At 35.5% G+C, this 18,604-nt stretch overlaps 1 protein-coding gene across 10 annotated transcripts in view; it reads right to left on the reverse strand.

Annotated features, from left to right (window-relative positions):
• rhea (Talin_middle and talin-RS domain-containing protein rhea) overlaps window positions 1-18,604 on the reverse strand; it is a 72,328-nt gene that overhangs the window by 43,293 nt on the left and 10,431 nt on the right. For all 10 annotated transcript variants that reach the window (XM_085188507.1, XM_085188506.1, XM_085188505.1 and 7 more), the window contains exons 2-3: window positions 13,084-13,224; window positions 393-494 (exon numbers count right to left, since the gene is read on the reverse strand). The gene's annotated coding sequence lies outside the window, so the exon portion shown is untranslated. The remainder of the gene's footprint in view (window positions 1-392; window positions 495-13,083; window positions 13,225-18,604) is intronic.

Below are 18,604 nucleotides of genomic sequence, written 5' to 3' on the forward strand. Positions count from 1 at the left end.
TTGTGAAAATGTATGTCAATGTCAGATACACCTCTTAATTATTTCCATTTGATCATGTGACCGAAACGGCATGTACAAGCTAGTCGATTCACAAAATGATAAAGATTAACATCGAATTAGTCGTGGCGCTGGGGACGTCTGAGAGTAAACCCGAAGATAGTAGGTTTGACTTCCACTCGGGGGATATAATTTAAATTAAATTTCCATTTCTTCGCTCTGGTGCCGAGACAAAGCGCAGCGTTGAGGTTCGCCACTCAACACGCAAAGCCACCAGATTTCGGCGGAAAGTGAGGAACGGAGTGTTTTAACACTACCCTCTGTCTAACCTGCTGTGTACTGGGATACAGCGTGAAGTTGATTAAAAAAAGTACTATAAGTAATCTACAACTTACAGGTCGCGCGGTCACCCGCCTCCAGCCGTCCCGTAGCGCGAGCTCGATGCGCTCGCGCAGGCGTCACGCCCCCGATGCTTCCGATGTGCGCTCGTCTGATTGCTGCAGACAAAACAAACAAAATAGTTAAATACACTGTTTTATTATATCCATCATTAGTAGACAAAGATAACCTAGTGTTGAGACACTCAGTTCTCCAATTTTCGCCAATTTTTTGAGACATCTTGCCAGAGAAAGGAAAAGGCACTCAATATGGAATGCCTGAATTCGATGAGAAGAAAACGGAAGAGTTCTAATGGAAACGGTGTGTATTTACAGTAAGTTCTCAGGTTCCCTCTGGTTACCCTGCTAAAGGGCGTGAAGCAAAAAAATCGAAATACATAAAGTATATTACATAAACTTTTACATCGAATAATGAACAACAGAATCAATGTTTCATTCATCTCTAAACAACAAAAACAACTGAACTAAACTTAATTCATATTCCCTAGGCTATTTTTAATACGTAACCCCTTCTGGTGCATTTATTTCTATTTATATTGTGTGGGAACTATTTTACATGTTGAAAACTAATTAGTTAAATATTTTTTTCCAATATTGGATGAACAGCATTTGTGTCAATCCGTACTTCTACGGAAAGTTTCCGGCGTTAAATTCCACAATAGTTATTAATAAGTAAACATATAAGGTACAATGTTATTTTTCCCACTCGGGTGAATTAACTCTCCCTAATGGGAATCGAGCCCGCAACCCTCGCGTCGTCGTTCACGACGGCCACAAGCAATGTTTTTATAGTAATAACAATAAAAAGCTTTATTATAATAATATTTGTATACCGTGAACGACAGACAAGGCGTAAAACACATGGCGGCGCGTCATCTGCCAAAATCAATAATATATTTTTAGACCAACCACCCGTTACTACTTTTTAATGGACGTCGTCGTGAAGTTACATAGAAAATAGATTATCTATATAGCTTAGGATCAAACGAAACTTATTTGAGATTATCGCATATAGTAGGTACCTAATAGTGGCCGTCATGGTGCAGCAGCACACAGGTACAGCATATGACTGTAAACGCAACGGTTGTGAGTTCAATTCTTACTTAGGGTGAATTAATTATTTCCATTTTTTTTTCCATTATAACAAGTCAAACCGTTGAGGTCCGCTACTCAACAAGAATCTTGAGTGGAAAAAAGTTAAAACACATTAATATTTACCATTAATAAATGTAAAAAAATATATTAACCTACACTTCTTAGGCAATATGACCAGATCGGAGAGATCTGTATTGTCAAGACACTCTGTTCTCCGCCAACAAATTAATTATCGATTTACATATCTATTTTTAAATGGTTCTATAGTATTTCACATACAATCGTTACATATTCTACCCTATTCGAGCAGCACGGTGAAGCCATTGTACAAATTAGTTAAAGCACGGTTATTGACCGGACCGTTTAGTGTTCACTCTATTTCCATAGTATGAAGGAATGTGCGTCTTAAACAATATTGTAAGCATTGCCAAACTATAGCTAATTTTAGGTTACGTTTTATATGGAACTAGTTCTTACTTGCGATTCCGCCCGCGTTTTCAAATTAAAAATAGTTAATATTTGTCTATACAGGACCCAAGTTCTAAGTCCGGGGAGGTAATTCTAATTGTAGGTACGATGGGTTATTATGTCTAAACTATTAACGTCATGGTAATATAGTACGTAATATAGTCACATTTAGTTCCTAAGAATAGTGCATATGACCAAACAAACTCTTCAACTTTATAATATTAGTAAAGAAGTATAGACACTAATACTATAAAGTATATTTAATTTAATACATATACTCAACCTAAATTAGAAAAGACATACAAAAAACTTCTTTAGATAAAAATTTAAAATTATTTTTTAGATACTAACTAACTATTAACCTACATACATCTCAACATCTCAACCACTAAGCCACAAGGGATATTTTAGAATATTTTACAATCAATAAAACGGATTTAAACCCGAAACGATCGTCCATCTGGATGCGCCATCAAATAGTAATAAAACTGTTGCATTCGAAGGGAAGAGGCTGATAAAAACGCCCTAATGAAATACAAGAGGCCACGAACATTGAGATTGAGAGGGATCTCTTACAATTATTTAATTATTAAGAACCGCTCTAGCTATGTAGATAGTTTATTAGTAGAATTTTGTTTTAAAAATAAAAAATAATAATGTCTTATATCGATTTTAACAATAAAATTGAAAGGCCTTTTGGTATATCGTCACAGCGTCTAAAGCGATAGTTGTAGATTCGATTACTAAAAATGTGGGCGGAAAGTGGGGATTGGAGCATTTTAATGTAAGACTAGAGAGAGAGACTATTTGCCTATCTTGCTATATGCGGGATACAGTGTGAAGCAAAAAAAAAAACTACAATCAAATTCTCTCCACCAACTCCGCACTACAATAAGAGATGCGTGATCATAGAAAAAAGACCATAACAATAAAAAAAAAATTAAGCACGCCCAGACGGTAGACGTGTCGAACGATCGTTTCGAGCGTAACTGCGCAACTATTAACACACCCTCGATACGACTCAAGATATTGCACACATTTTGCATAAAAGGGTAGTTTCGACCCTTGGAAAGAATTTTAATAGGTCTATGGGAAATTTTAAACGGTTATATCCCATGAGTAGTGGTTAAAATGAAGGACCTTTAATAACATCTAAGCGCATACCATCACGTTTATTAATTGTTTTTTTTATTATTATCCTCCTTTCTCATTGTTCGATACTGACTTAGTTGAATATTTAAATTAAACCGCGACGTTGAATTCCGCCTCTTATCACGCTATGTCTTAAAAAGTTGGACATAAGGATGTCTTCACACCAAAGTTTCCTCTGCCTATTCTGGTAATTAAAAATCTTCTTTATGTTCTTCGTAATAATTTTCCCACATAACAAAATAGACAAAGATAACTAAATAACTAGACATCTATTTCTCTCCTTTCCACATGAGTTCGATATATTGCATATGCGGAACTTAACGCCGACGATTACGATTACCTAAAATACTGATTCTATTACTAAAGTATCGTACAAAAAATAAACTTTAATACAACATGGATGTAGCATTTACGCATATTATAGATGCGGTATAATATAAAACATTTGTTTCCAGTTGAGCGTACACGCACGAGGTATATGAGCCGGAGTTTGATTCGTAGTGCCGCCTCCGTTGCTTTATGATCCGAGTCGCTCATGTATTACAACTATTAGCTTTTACTTTCAGCTTTGCCCCATAATGAAATGAAAATAAATATGAGATCAAAGTAACTCCTTCCCTTCCTCAAAGCTTTAGCCTTCCTTTTAATTCTATCCAGTAGTTACTGAGATAAATGAGTCCAACCAAACAAAATTCTTTAACTTTTATAAAGCATTTTATAAATATGTTAGTGTAGATTTTGATTAATTTAATTGCTTTCAGTATTTTGATAAATATCTTCAATGTTAGTGATTTAATTTTCAAACGATTCATTCTTTCCAATTTAAAAAAAGCGTAAAAGAACAGAAGATAACAAAATCCAGTAAATGTCCACAAAAGATACACGATTTTTTTAATAATAATTGTTTCGTTTTACCATTACTCAGACCAAAACGAGCGTTAAGAGGCGAGCAAAGCGAAGCGATCGCGATTAACTATACCTAATGCAATGTTACATCTTGACAACATTTAATATTTAGAGACAAATAGTTATTAAGATCAAATCCAGTAAGTACGGTAGTAGTTAATGGGCTTGTCCATTCTCCATACAAATAGCATACAAGAAATAGTATATTAAATTCTATGCAAATTGGAACTTGTTTCGAAATCGTATAAGTGATTACTTTTTCTATTTTATAAACCATAACAGTTAACACGATGATCGTAGGTTCGATTTATCGTAGGCTCGTGGAGATAATTGTATTTAAATTATTTTTACTCCCCCCTCTTCCAGAGAAAGACAAAGCATTAACTAGAAAAAAAATCGTCCATAAACAAAAAACGCAGCATCCGTACAAAAATCTCACCACAAACACCAGACATTTATATCATGTTATCACTTTATCACTAATCCTATTCTAAAATATTATCAGTCAATGACCCCGCCAGCATCCGAGTCGCGGCGCGGCGTCGCCGGCGTTGCTAGGCGACGGAAGTAGGGCACGGATGTAGATATACAATTATGGAGGTACAGTAAAGTACGGTCGACGAGTTGTGGACGCTCTGAAGTTAGGTATCTGAACTTTTGCACATTGTGCACTCGAGTGGAAAATAATGAAAAGTAAGAAAAATCCAAAAGCCAAATCTGCGCAGTAGTTCTGCAGCTAACTTCATGGCAGCCACAACTCTACGACCGTACTGTATAGAGGTACACCTACATATACCGACATAGGTCGATGAGGCACAGAGTTTGTAGAGCGACCGCTTGTCTGTTCGTAATGGTATTTTAGTTATGAAAATTGAAATTAACTTTATAATAATCTATGTTTATATTGTAAAACTGAAAAGTTAAACGAGCTAACCTCAGGAACTAATGGTTCCAATTAAATAATTATGAAGTTGGATAGTCCATTAGGCAAAATATTAAATATAAAATTAAAATAATATACCAATCTTATAGTTTCAATAGAAAACTATCACGTTACATTCCATTAACACGGCTGACATGACAGCGTGACAAATAAGAATAAACAGTAAGAGTTACATATAACGTTAATACATTTCAGTAACACTCGCCCAACCCCTTTTGTTTAATTCGACATGTGACACTTTCCTTTGTATTCTTCTTATAGACTCATAGAGAATGAAAGTGGATATTGTCTTGATTATTTTTGATGTGGACTGTCGTTTCAATATCTATACATATGTATAATAAAATTGTAACTGATCGCTGTCCGTATATGGAAGATGTATAGGAAAATCTATCATTGGTGGCGTTTCATTAATTTGATAGTACCCTAAACAATGTATGTTTGTCCGCATGATTATGCAGGTTTACCTCAGAAACGGCTTTCAAATTTCAAATAGCTACTGCAAATTTTCCTTAACATTTAGACTTCGTTATGTTTAAATCGGTTCATAATTTTAAAAAAAAAAATGTACATCTGAAGATTTTGTTTGTTGAAAAAACGCCTTTATCTTTTAAAAAAACTACTGATTTGGATAGAACAATTAATTTTGTGTCGGAGTATCGAGGAATCCTATATGCTGCTGAAGATCACGTGTCAACTTTTAGTTATTTCGGTGCAAGTAAAAGCTAATGTTACACATAAAACAAATTCAATCACGTACTAAAAGGTATTAAAAGCGAAATCCGTGTGAAATATCAGATAAGTAAACTTTAGATAAGATACGTTTATTTGTTTAATGTTTTGGTTCGGAAACGGTACGCATATATTGATGCAAATTTTATTAGAATTATATATTGAATCGTAAGTGCAAATATTAAAAAAAAACAAAGCTAACAAAAAGAAGGGGGTGAATGAAAACTTTAATCGTCCTCAAAAAAAAAATCAAATACAGAAGAATATTCCTATGAACATATCAAAGCAATTAAATCTAACAGCCTAAGTTATAATTAAGTAATAAATTCCCACACATAATACGTACGTGATAGGAGATAAATGACTTAAGGCAGATAAACAAGTAACAGCGCATGCGCCTTACTGAATCGATACACTCAGGCGCCGACGAGTCTGGCGCCAGGATGATGGCCTGAGACGTGAACGACGGGGATGAAATATTTTTAAATAATAGCTTAGTTGCTTTTTTAACAGGGTAGTCAAAGGGAACCAGGGAACCTAGTGTCATCCCATTAACATACTTGTTTCCCCACTTTCCGATATTTTTTTGGGGCATTGCGTGCTGATTGGCGGATATTACCGCCGTTCTTATCCAGAATGACAAAATGAAATTAAAATATTTAATTCTTTCAAGTGGGAATTGGTCTCACATATGTAAAAACATGTACCTACAAGTCTCAGATAAACAAAGCCGAGCCTTGAACTAAGAGGAAAATCTTAAACTGTATACCATAAATAAATAAATCCAAAAAATATATAATCCACCATATTGGTACATCCGGTCGCCGCCGGAAGTCGTCACGCTGTCCGATGCGGGAAGTCGGCTAGCCTGTTTTCTATTAGCGAATTAGGGGACGCATGTGGACATAGGGAGGGCAGAGGGAAATTATCTCTGATTTTAATATAATATTGGGGTGATTATGATGTAGGCTGATTGATATATTTAATGGCATGCTATGTGCACATCGATCGATCGATTACGATACTGGAGAAAGAAATAAGACAGAAATTTCCTAAACCTAGTGTTAAGACACTCGCTTCTCCACTCTACGTCCAATTTTTCAACCCACATTTCTTGTGTGTAATTCAACGCTACAATGTATCAATAATATAATTGATATCCTCTAATTTTACTCCGAGTGGGAATCACACTCACAAATATCGCTTTTACAGTCAGGCGATGTTCCAATATATTAGGACATCATGTAATGACTACTTTGAAAGAATTTTTTGACAACTTTTCCAAATTAAAACATATTATTTGTCAAACAAACAAGTCATAATGCCAAATTGCATTAATCCCATGGGGTCTATCTGATAATCAATCAAAATAACCAACATTAAAAGAGATCATCACCGCGGGGGTTCCCACGGTCCCCTTACATAGAACAGAATACGAGTTAATGAATGAGTTGGATTTTCTTCTTTCTGCACCCCCTGTATCCCGCATACAATGGCGAGAGTGGGTAAAAACTTAGTACTTACTATGTCTAATTATCGAGACGTACAAGCAAGGAAGTACAAATAATTCACTACCCCGAATGGTAATCGAACCCATTACCGTTACATTTAAAGTCATACGCTGCGCCGCCACGTATCGACAGCTTCAATGCCCGCCTAATTAAATAAGAGTAGATTTACAGTAAATAATTATAGTGCTGACTGAAAAGGGAGTATAGTTAATCAACTAAGTATTTGAAGCGATCTTCGCTCCGGGGGCGCGACAAATAAACTATATAAAAGTACAAATAATTAAAGACTCTAGTTAGGGTATACAGTATTAATAAGAAAAAGAGAAAGAGTAACAACTGCAAAGCAAAAAAAACAATTTAAATCTTGAATTCAGGACCTCTTTCGCTTTCTGTCATCGATTGTATCAATGATATATTTGTTTAGATAGTAAAATAGATAAAAGAAACCATGGTCACGATAATTGAGTACGAGTATGAACGCTAGCTAAATGAAAAATGGTCTTTACCATCTGCTTCTGACGTCCTAGCTAAATTCTAATAATAATATGCATTTAGGAAAACAAACTATAATCCCATATAAAAACTACTGAATGGAATGTTTAACTAAATTTTCTTTGTGAAAAGCGAGGAACGAAATGTGTTAACACTAGGTTCCCTGTGCTTACACTGCTATATGTAGAATATAACGTGAACCTAAATATATATTTAGGACTTATTTTCATACCGTTTAATAAAAAAAAACCATCCCTGACTGCCTGGTGTCCACGTTAATACACTAAAGGAGTTCTAACGAAGTATAATGACAGGATGCAGTTTGCGCATCAACAGATTATACTAATTCTGACGAGGGAACAACTAATAAAGGACTCGTGATTGATTTAATTAAAGAACTCCATCCAGATGAGGGTAATATTTGAGTTGGCAAGGTAAATTTGTTTATTTAGTATAAATTCATTAAAATTTGGAAAGAAATTTAATTATTTATTCGAATTCGCATTCGAAAGATTATAACATATATGAAAAAATATTTGAAAAAACGAACGTTAAAGTGTTGTTGTTGCTCTTTATTTATGGCGTTCCGAGCGTGCCAATTCAGCAACTAATTACTTCGCCAGTGTCACGTTGAATGGAAAACACTAACGTTAAAGTGTTTACTTTTCTAGTACTGACACTTGGAAGCATAATGTCAACAACCAATAGGTTGCTTCCATTACTGAGAGACTGGCAGACTACGCTCGGACGATACTACGCGGGGTAAAACGCGGAAATTTTGGAAGTAGGTTTCTTGGTCAATGCAAAGAATTTAATTTTTTCATTGCGCCACTGGGGACCTTAGAATTTGGCGGAAAGTGGGGAACGGCAGTATCTTAATGGGAACGGAGTGTTTTAGCACTAGGTTCTCAAGGTAGCTCTGCCTCTCCTACTATGTGCGGGATACAGCGTGAAGCTAAATATAAAAAAAAATCCTTGGGGAATGTAGGGCAGCATTGACAAGATTAGTTGATTTTCCTACGGGTTCGATAAATAAACACGATTTTAGTTTCATAGTTCACGCAAACGAAGTTACTATCGCCTACAAGTGGTATTATAAAAGCATGAGTGGTCCAAATAATAAATATCTTCAGGTGCAAATAAAGGAAGACGAGATTTAAAATACTTTGATCTAAAACGTACAGAAATTTTAGCAGAATTTACAAAACTAATTAAAAAAATTGTAGTTTCATTATTAAATTTACAACATTGTAACGATAAAAATAAACAAAAATATTGATATCTGTAAGAGCATATTCAAAGTATTATACAGACGAGTAACTTTCTGTTACACGAAATTCATCGCACAGTGGCGAAACAAACAAAATTGAAAGGGACAACTGTGAACAATCTGAGGCCAGAACTAAAGTTCGAACACGTGGCTCACAAGTGGCACTTACCTCGTGCGGCAGCGGCGACACATCGCGCCGTCTCGTTCCCACTTTTAAAAAATACTACAACCCTTCTCGCTCTCTCACACCCTGGTTACCCTCCAACCAGCTTTGTTTTATGATAAGCTTCTGGCAAATATTGAGGTAAATTCGGAAAACGTTCCAAATACGACAAAGTGAATAGAAGGAATGAACAGTTAGAAGTTACGAACAGAGAGAGGTACTGGAGTATAGCCTTGCAGCACACCAAGTACTTGTTGTACTGTCTGGATGCAGTGTGAGGTGCTATCCCGGGTCTGAGAGAGCGGGACCTCCGCCTCCGCGGACGATCCACGGAGGAATGTTCCTCGACCCCGGCAACACGCCAGGATCTCTTGTTCACCACTATCAACCTTCTCCAACGCTCACGAGGGGTCGGCTCGCGCACGCGCCGTGCCCGCCCGCCATCCCTCTCGCACCCGCACTGAGAGGGAGCTACATGGGGATGATATTCGGAGGGTGAAAAGACGGTGAAAGATGGAAATGCATCTCGGACTCCGCTCGGATTTCCGGCGCCCGTGATTTTGTTTATTGATTCGTATCGAAGCGAAGACGCGAGGCTTTTTGGGGCCGCGGGAGTTATTAATCCCCTTATCATGTCACGAGTAGATTTACAGTCGACGAACTTTTGCTGGTGACCAATAAAAAAAAACATCATTAATTTTGTAGTGTTCCCCGTATAGGGCAATAAATTTGTATGATCTTATCTGTACAAATTGCTCTCAGATATGACAATTTGCTATAAAAACATATTATTTAACATTAACTCCAGGAAAAGAGGGTAGCGATACTTACAATGTTGTTCTTTTAACCCCTTTTCCGTGGTACAAAAGACCGCAAATTGACACTCAATAAAAAAAGCAACGACGCTCTATTGAAAGCACTTGCTCTGTGCAAAAAAGGAGTAGAATAATAAGATGACACAGCGTAGGTTCAACAATTATGCATATTTGGTTATTTACACAGCGTGCGGCGGCTCAGAAGTAATGGGTGTAGACGGGAGGGTGTTTTGCCAGTTGACAGTTAGATTGCTGCAATTTGATGTTTCGCAGATAGGAGCCCTTCCCGAGATGAGATTCAACCACATGTAGAGAATTAAAATTATAAATTATTCTGTTGATGAACTCTTACAAAATACACAATTATTGACCAATTGTTAAACATATGGAACTTCACTAATTTAAATTTTTATTGTCAATCATTGTGTATGAATGCTAAAGAGATCGAGTCTATAATGTGACTTCTATGCTCTCGCATTAGGTTATCCTATATGCAGTGGTAAAACGACAAAACTGTCTTAAACACTTATAGAGCAGAGAGAGATTAAATAATCTATTCTCCTGAATTTCAATCGAACGCACAATCGTCGTGTTTACAATTAGACGCTACGCCGCTGCGCCGCGACGGCCTTTCAAATTTAAATGTGAGTTTTATCAAAATCGATACATTTGTTTAGTTACTTTGAACTTAACATATACACGCATCCATTACTACCAGTTCGATGGAAGTAACCATTCACTAAATCAACCCTTCAACAATCGAACAGTCTTCTAAGTAACAACAATATACTACGCAAACACTTTAAGGATATCCATCAAAATCATCAAAGACATGACGATACAATATCAAATTCAAAATATTTTCATATACAAGTGAGCTTCTGAGTTTACTTTGCATATTGCTACTTTGCTGAAGCAATAGTGCCTGAGTAATTACTTGTTCCACATAGCATACGGAAGCTGTAATGGACTTTAATTTGTATTGGGTAAGGTACAAGTTCGATTACTCGAGTTGTTCTCGTCGAGTCAATTTAGCACTCGACGCAACTGTTTCTTATTAGCTCAATTTTATCATGGAAACTTGTAATGTATAAAAGTTTTGAAGTGAAATGTTATGCTTTTTTTGTTATATCGTGGCAGTGGGACAGCACCTGCTGGCGAATACTATGGGTGTGGGTTCGATTTTCACTCAGGGGATAAATTGGTTCACTTCCCACAACTGTAACAAGACAAAATAGGGCCTTGATTTGAGCCATGTCTTTTTTTATTATAATTATTTTTTTATTTTAACAGCTACATCCACGGGCGCATAGTTGCCCGTGCCTTTTTTTATTTTATGAAAGTTATTTTAATGTGGCGTACTTAATTTTGGGACAATTTAAACTGTACTTATATCTAGAGCTTATACTAGAGGGGTTGGATGAGACCCCTACCGACATTTTTTTTTTTTTTTTTAATGTTATTAACATATATAACTTATTTTATATAATTACTTTATACATGTAAAGAACACCTTCGCCTATTAGATTTGGCCTGGCTCATGCAGAACGCCTTCCTTAAGTTTTTTAAATTTGAGCCATGTCTTGCAAATTCTATGGAAAATATAGAACGAAGTACCTAAACTCTAGGTTGCTATAGTCAATCCTGCTATTTCCAATATACAAGGACAAGTAAATAAAAACCAAAAGATTGAAAAAGGCGAAGAATTTTGGATAATACATACTAAATTGAAATATATGTAAACCATCGCAGTCCCATTCACCACCTACCGCCAGCCAAATGATGAGGAATAGCTGTACTGTACAGTATCGGCAGTAACGTTTTTTATCAACTTGGTGACGCCCACGCGTCCCGCTGCGAGTGTGATGCAGTGCAGCTGAGTGCTTGCTCCTTTTGATATATTGTTAACAACACGAGTGTTGAATGTGTTATTTATATTGTAGTGTGTATTACTGGCGATGCAAACGCGGGTTCGTCAGCTAAAACTTTTTGTTATAATATTATATTTAACCCAATTTCATCTAAGTCCGTTACGTAGTTTTTGTGTAAAAGTGGAACAAACACCCATCCTTACAAGCCATTATATTTATATTATTATAAACTGAAATATGTAGGATTATAAACTTGGTAGTGGGTTCGAATCTTGTCTGTCTATACTACCATTATAAGTTTGAAGATTTTGATTGACGGAGTGTTATTACACCCAAAAAGAACTTCAATTCAAGCCAGTACTTCCTGAGATTAGAGTGATCAAACAAACAAACAATTCAGCAATTAGCATTATAAAGATCTAATGGTACACCACGATACATAAATAGTATCTTAGAACCTACACCCTCAATTAAATAAAACAATAATTGAATGCAACCACTGCGCCACACGTCATTGGAGTTTTTATCGCGACACACATCCCGCTGTGCAGCTTTCGAGTGGTTTTACTAGTAATTCATAATTCTGATTTATGTGTATGAAATATGTATGAATCAAGTGAATTTTGTATTGTAAAAAATGGTAAATATTAATTTAATTTTTATTTTAAATTTGTTTCACTTTTTTTTTTTTTATGGTAAAAGGACAAGGCAAACGAGCGTTAGGGTCACCTGATGGTGATCACCGCCGCCCACGACCCCGTGCAGCACCAGAGGAGCTACAGGTGCGTTGCCGGCCTTTGAGGTGGAGATAGACGCGCTTTTTAAAGGTACCCATATCGTACCAACCTGGAAATACTGCCGCGGGTAGACCGTTCCACAGTTCGGTGCAACGGTCTTTTACTCTGTATGCTGCATATAAAGGGGTAGGTAGAGAGTAAAGACACTGTATTTCCAACTTTCCATCAAGTTTTCGATATAATTTCTAGATATCTTCAAAAAGCGCATCTACCTCCGTCTTAAAGGCCCGCAACCCACGTTGATCACTTTTTATATAGGTAGGTAACATGTGCGTTCTCTTATCTATAAAAAAATCATCAACTAGGAACCGAACTACCATCGTGTTCACAATCGGACACTGTTCCTTTGCCCTACGAGGGTTTACTAACTAAAATACATCCATTTTTAATGTATTTAAAGTATTATACCACTTCCACTTAAGTATTTAAAATATTATATACAATTTAAATAAAAAAAATACAGATACACTTACCAAATAAAATTCGTTTTCGTTTTTTGTTCGTTCGTTTCTATATAAGTATATTTAGTAGATATATGATAATTTTCTCTGTTCTAACTAAGGCACTGTGCGGCGTGTGTTTGTTCTATATCCTTCACATTTCAACTCTTATACCTGAAACAATAATATATTGAAGAAATTATCGTATGTATCGAACATCCGTATATAAAACACCCGTAAAAAAAAGTAGTAAAATTAAGTAAAATTTCCAGATAATTTCGAATATAGTTATAGTTTTTTTTTAAAGGTTTTATTTATACTTTAAGAAATAAATTTCCCGATAATCTAAATCCGTAAACCTAAAAAATTTCACATTCGTAACAAAACTGATGTAATAAGGATACGTAGTAAGGATAGAGCAGAGTGCCTGATAATTATGAAATAACTAAAGTAATTATTTATGCGAACAAGCTGACATGAGTCATGATGACTACAATTTGGCTAAAGCCAAAAGTTTGATGTAAGTAAAGTGTTCGTAACCGAGAAACTGAAATTATTATAAATTATTGAAAAGAGCAACTGTTGAGAAGAACTGCCTTACAACTGGTTTTAGCTTGTTTTCTATATGGTCATTCGACGTTTCAAGAATGCTTTCAAATCTACAAAAAATATTGAACTTAATTGCAAAAAAATAGTTATTCCTTTAATTTCCTTTCTATTCTCTAATGTTTCCAAAATAACAGCAACATACTAAAACCACCACAAAACGACATAACACACATAACCATAACAAACAAACACATAACCATAGAATGCATTAAAAAGAAACAGCCTATTTGCTAAAAGTTAAATCCCGCAGACGGGGCCCGCGCTGGGCGCCAGACTCCCCCGGCGCCAGGCGTCCCGGCGCCGCGTTACACAACCGAGCTGGGCCTGGATACATGTAGGTCAGCTACCGGGAAAATGAGAGCCGATCATTTATAAGGGCACTACTTTAAACAGTCAGGTTAGGGATAACTTTAAGATTATCATAAAATAATTATTACAAGTTAAATAATGTAGAGGCAATTAGTTTTTTGGTAAATCGTAATAGAAATTCAGATTATTTACAACATTATTGGAGAGCCGATGCTTCGAACACTCTTCAAGAGTCCTTTGATTGGTCCTTTAAAATATGAAACATCGCAAAAGTCTAAGATCTTGTTTATTTTGCAGTCTAAACATTAAAAAAAATTATTTCCTTTAATTTTACCACCTCTTACAACGTCCATTCATAGTTATCCGATTAATAATCCATTTCATTTCAAGATATTCGTATACAATATGAAGAATAATTACATTACCATCAATTTCGCTATATCTTGTATAAATAAGGTGAGCCGAAATCGTTAGCACAGCTAGTATAACAATACAAAATTATACGAGTAATTCTTGTATATAAACAGTACAATTAACAATCAACGTAACAGACGTTCATTCAATATTTTTTTCACAATTACATTCCTAAGTAGATCCTTATTAAAGACGCCATTTACGAACATAGCAGTATACCACGTGTATAAATTACGAAAGTGGTACAAACAAAATTTTTATATAAAAAAAAAATATTAAATAAGCAGCTTTACGCTTTTTCCCGCGTGGTGGAGTGGAAAGAGCAAACTAGTGTTAAAACACTCCGTTCGCCACTTTCCACCTGAATTAGAGGCAAACCGTATTTAGTGATAGAACTCAACGCCGAACTATGTCTACCAGAGTGGGAAAATGTCTCTTTCGCATCAGACTTGATGCTTTCTCAATGCGCCACGACAGCCATAAAAATGTTTAAAAGAAAGAACAAAATATTTCATGACCTAAAAAACAAGCTTCTACTTAAATGCATTTATAAGAAAAAATAAACTTTTCGTCTATAACTTCAGTTTGTCATGAAAATTATTTGCCATATTAAATATTTTCATATTTACTTTGAATACAAAAAAAATCTATCACATCTCTTTACTTATTTTATTCATAATAAATAAATCCGTTTTCAATTTTCACTCTTCTGAATGCAAAAAATGCGGCGTTAAGTTAAGCAATCTAACCAACAAACAAATGATATACCTAAATCTTCATATAAAAATTTAAAATATTAAGATAGGCCACTTTACACAAAACTAATTACAATATGTAAATCATCGCCATTATGATGGCGGACGCGTTATCAAATGCGGTGGATACGGTATGCGGCATTGCCAGCAGTTCCTCATGTATATAATAATTTGTATCTATGGGGAACGGAGTGTCTTGACACTAGGTTCCCTCTGCCTACCCTGCTGTGTGCGGAATACAACGTGAAGCTGATATATTTGATAGCTAGTGATGCTATCCTAACACCCCCCCCCACAACTGATGCTATAATATAATAATGCTATTTGTTAAATATAACTATATAAAACTCTTGCTTTACTGAATGACTGACAGACAATATACAGACGGAACTACTGGGCTTTAGAACATTGAAAGTTGCCATGTAAATTGGGGAGTGTAGGGGAGCACTAAGAAAGTATGTCTTAAAATTTCATATTTTACGCCTTAAAGTCCACGCCAATAAATTATCGGACGACGACTAATTGATACATACAATTATCTTCTATTATATAAGATAATTTGGATATAGGTAAAATAAAAGGAAAAGGTAGAGGCCGTAATGGCGCAGTGGCAAACCTGTCTGTTGTGGGTTCGATCTCATTCGGATAATGAATTATTTGGCTTGGGCATGACAAATGACATTCGGCCATTCAACACACTGTCTCAAAAATTGGGCAGCAATTGGGAATAAAATGTCTTAACACTAGGTTCCCTATGTCTACCTTGCTATATGCGAGATGCAGCATCAAACTAAAAATAAAAGAGAAAAATACTCTAGCTACTCTAGCTACTCTTCACCTTTAAACGGGAGATAAATGATGAAATAAGTGAATTAAAATAGTTACGCTATAAATATTAAAACGGTCGTGATTCATATTTTAATAAAATGATGATAATGATGATGATGACTAATGGTGTTCTATTGTATTTAATTTATTCAGCTTAGTATTGTAATTACTAAGCAGAGTTGCGTAAACATAATTTTATTTTAATATTTTTGGGCCTCTGTAGCGCAGAAGGACGGATGTTGGCTGTGATGAGATAAAATAGGGCTTTGAGTTTTGCCACTCAGGGTACGGAGTGATCGAAGTGTTTTAAAAACCAAGAACCCAGTGTTCTTTCTACAATGTAGATAAGATACATTGTTAAGGTATATCGTCGTTGTCGTAGCGCTGAGGACGTATCAATGTACCTTAACTGCAAAGTTCACTAGATAAGCGTGAAATATATTTTTTGTCACGTTATATCCCGCATGTAACAGGTAAGCACAAAGAGAAAGAGAGAGAAAAAAGTTAAAACACTATATTCCCAATACAATGCGAACAGTCAACAGCCAAGAACATAGAACTCTTAAAATATATATCGATGAAACGATATTAAAGTATAATTGTCGGCAAATATAGCAAAAATTAAGTTTATTTTTCAGTTTCATAAACTAATTAAAATCAATCCACGCGACGGAAGCCACGGGTAAAAGTTAGTATTTTATATTTGACGAGAGACCCATTAAATAATCTCATCTAATATTATTACGCACAAGAATAAAGATACGTTACAAAACACCTGGTCTGTATGTGGGTTACTTATATTTACGGCTCGCCCTCGTTCTGGAGTTGCAACGGATTACTGGACTTTCCCGTTTCCGTTCACAACTTCCTAAATTAAATTTTTAACTCAAATTTAATTATGGACGCTATTGAGGCCGTCGAAGTGCAATGGAACGGTGATGTAAAATGCAACGGTTGTGAGTTTGGTCCCCACACAGGGGAATGATTATATGCATTACTTAATGATTATATGAATTTACTAATTTGCATTACTTTCGTTTTTTGATAAAAAAAATAGCCAATTTAATAAAACACTTATTTATAGCATTTTTGTCATACATAATTCTTTGAAAACGGTATAACATTTTTATTGATTAATCGATTGAAATAAAATAAACACTAAATGTTAAGGGAAGCTTCCCAAACTACACTAGTTATAACTGCAATTAAATCGTTTAAGCCGTTTCTGAGATTAGCGTGAACAAACGCACAAACAGACAAAAAAATGTTTGGTTCTATTACATTAATAAATGCCACTATTAGCAATTTTTCTTATAAAGAGTGTTTGTCAGTACCAGAATTCGGCGGAAAATGAAGGTGATAAAAAGTATGTAATAATTGTAAGTAATGCTATCATTACAAAAATCTGTCCTCGGTAGTTATGGAACACGCGACCTTTTAGCACAACAATCAACCTCTAACCACTACACCAATCAAAGTGATTATAACAAAGTCTTAAATAAACAGTGTTATAATAGAGCCATATATAAAGGGAGTAAGTCACATTAAGGTCACGTCGGTACTTTAATATAACATTTTAAAGCTATATCAGTTCCTGGAGTGAGACCTCCCGGGCGCCCAAGGAAGCGCTGGTTGGATATCGTGATGCAGGACATGGGAGCCAACGGTCTAACCAACGAGGACGCAAAAGACCGTGCAAAGTGGAGTAGGTTGAGTAGGAAGGCAGACCCTGGCAATAGCCGGGATTAATGCCAGGAGGAAGAAGAAAGAACATAGTCAAAAATAAGGCATACATGAAAAGTTGGAACACAGTTCATGGAGCAACAGAGGTATTCAGAGACCAAAGCGTTTGATGATGACCATTGGGAGGAATGAATTATTGTTTATTAATATTTTCATTTCATCGCTCTGGCACCAGGACAAAAGCCTAGTGTTGAGTTCAGCTACCCATCACACAATATATCGAAAAAAATGTCGGAAAGTGGAGAACGCGTAATTTGTGATTAGTGACTCCAGTCACTGAACACGAACTAATATTATTTTCTTTTAAGTCACGGTTCCGAAAAGAAAGCACGGCGTCTAAATGGAGAATGGAGAAAGGAACACTCCTTAACACACGTTAAACACGGCAAAATAAATAGACTATTCGTTTTAAGCAACCACAAAGGCGGCAAAACTCATTTATTTGTAGGCGTATGAATGAATTTCAAACGGTGACATAAGACCGATTGACTAAATTACGTCACTTACGACATGTATGACGTCATACTTGCATCAATTAACCAATGATTGTGAATCAATCGATGTTTAGTTTATTTTTAACAATATTGTCTCTATTAAAATGTTTATTTTAAAAGATAATACCTTAAATAAGTATATGTAATACTAGCATCACGCTCGCGGCTTCGGCCACTCCACCATTATTTATTTAATATTAAGTTCCGTTGTATTTTTCTTTTTAGAAAACATAAATATAAAAAGTGATCCTTTGTTTTTGTGTTTAAAACCAATTCTTCTACTTTAAAATATTAGCTTAGAAGGACGACCTGCGTGATTTTTCACCTCGTCAAATAACCTGTGATTTGCGAAACGGCTAGCAATAATAGTATATTTCAGAATAATATCAAAGCTCCGCCCAA

Source organism: Heliconius melpomene, chromosome 7 (assembly GCF_056956725.1).
Source record: "Heliconius melpomene rosina isolate 202511_hmr_F chromosome 7, ASM5695672v1, whole genome shotgun sequence".
In the NCBI taxonomy this organism is placed as follows: domain Eukaryota; kingdom Metazoa; phylum Arthropoda; class Insecta; order Lepidoptera; family Nymphalidae; genus Heliconius; species Heliconius melpomene.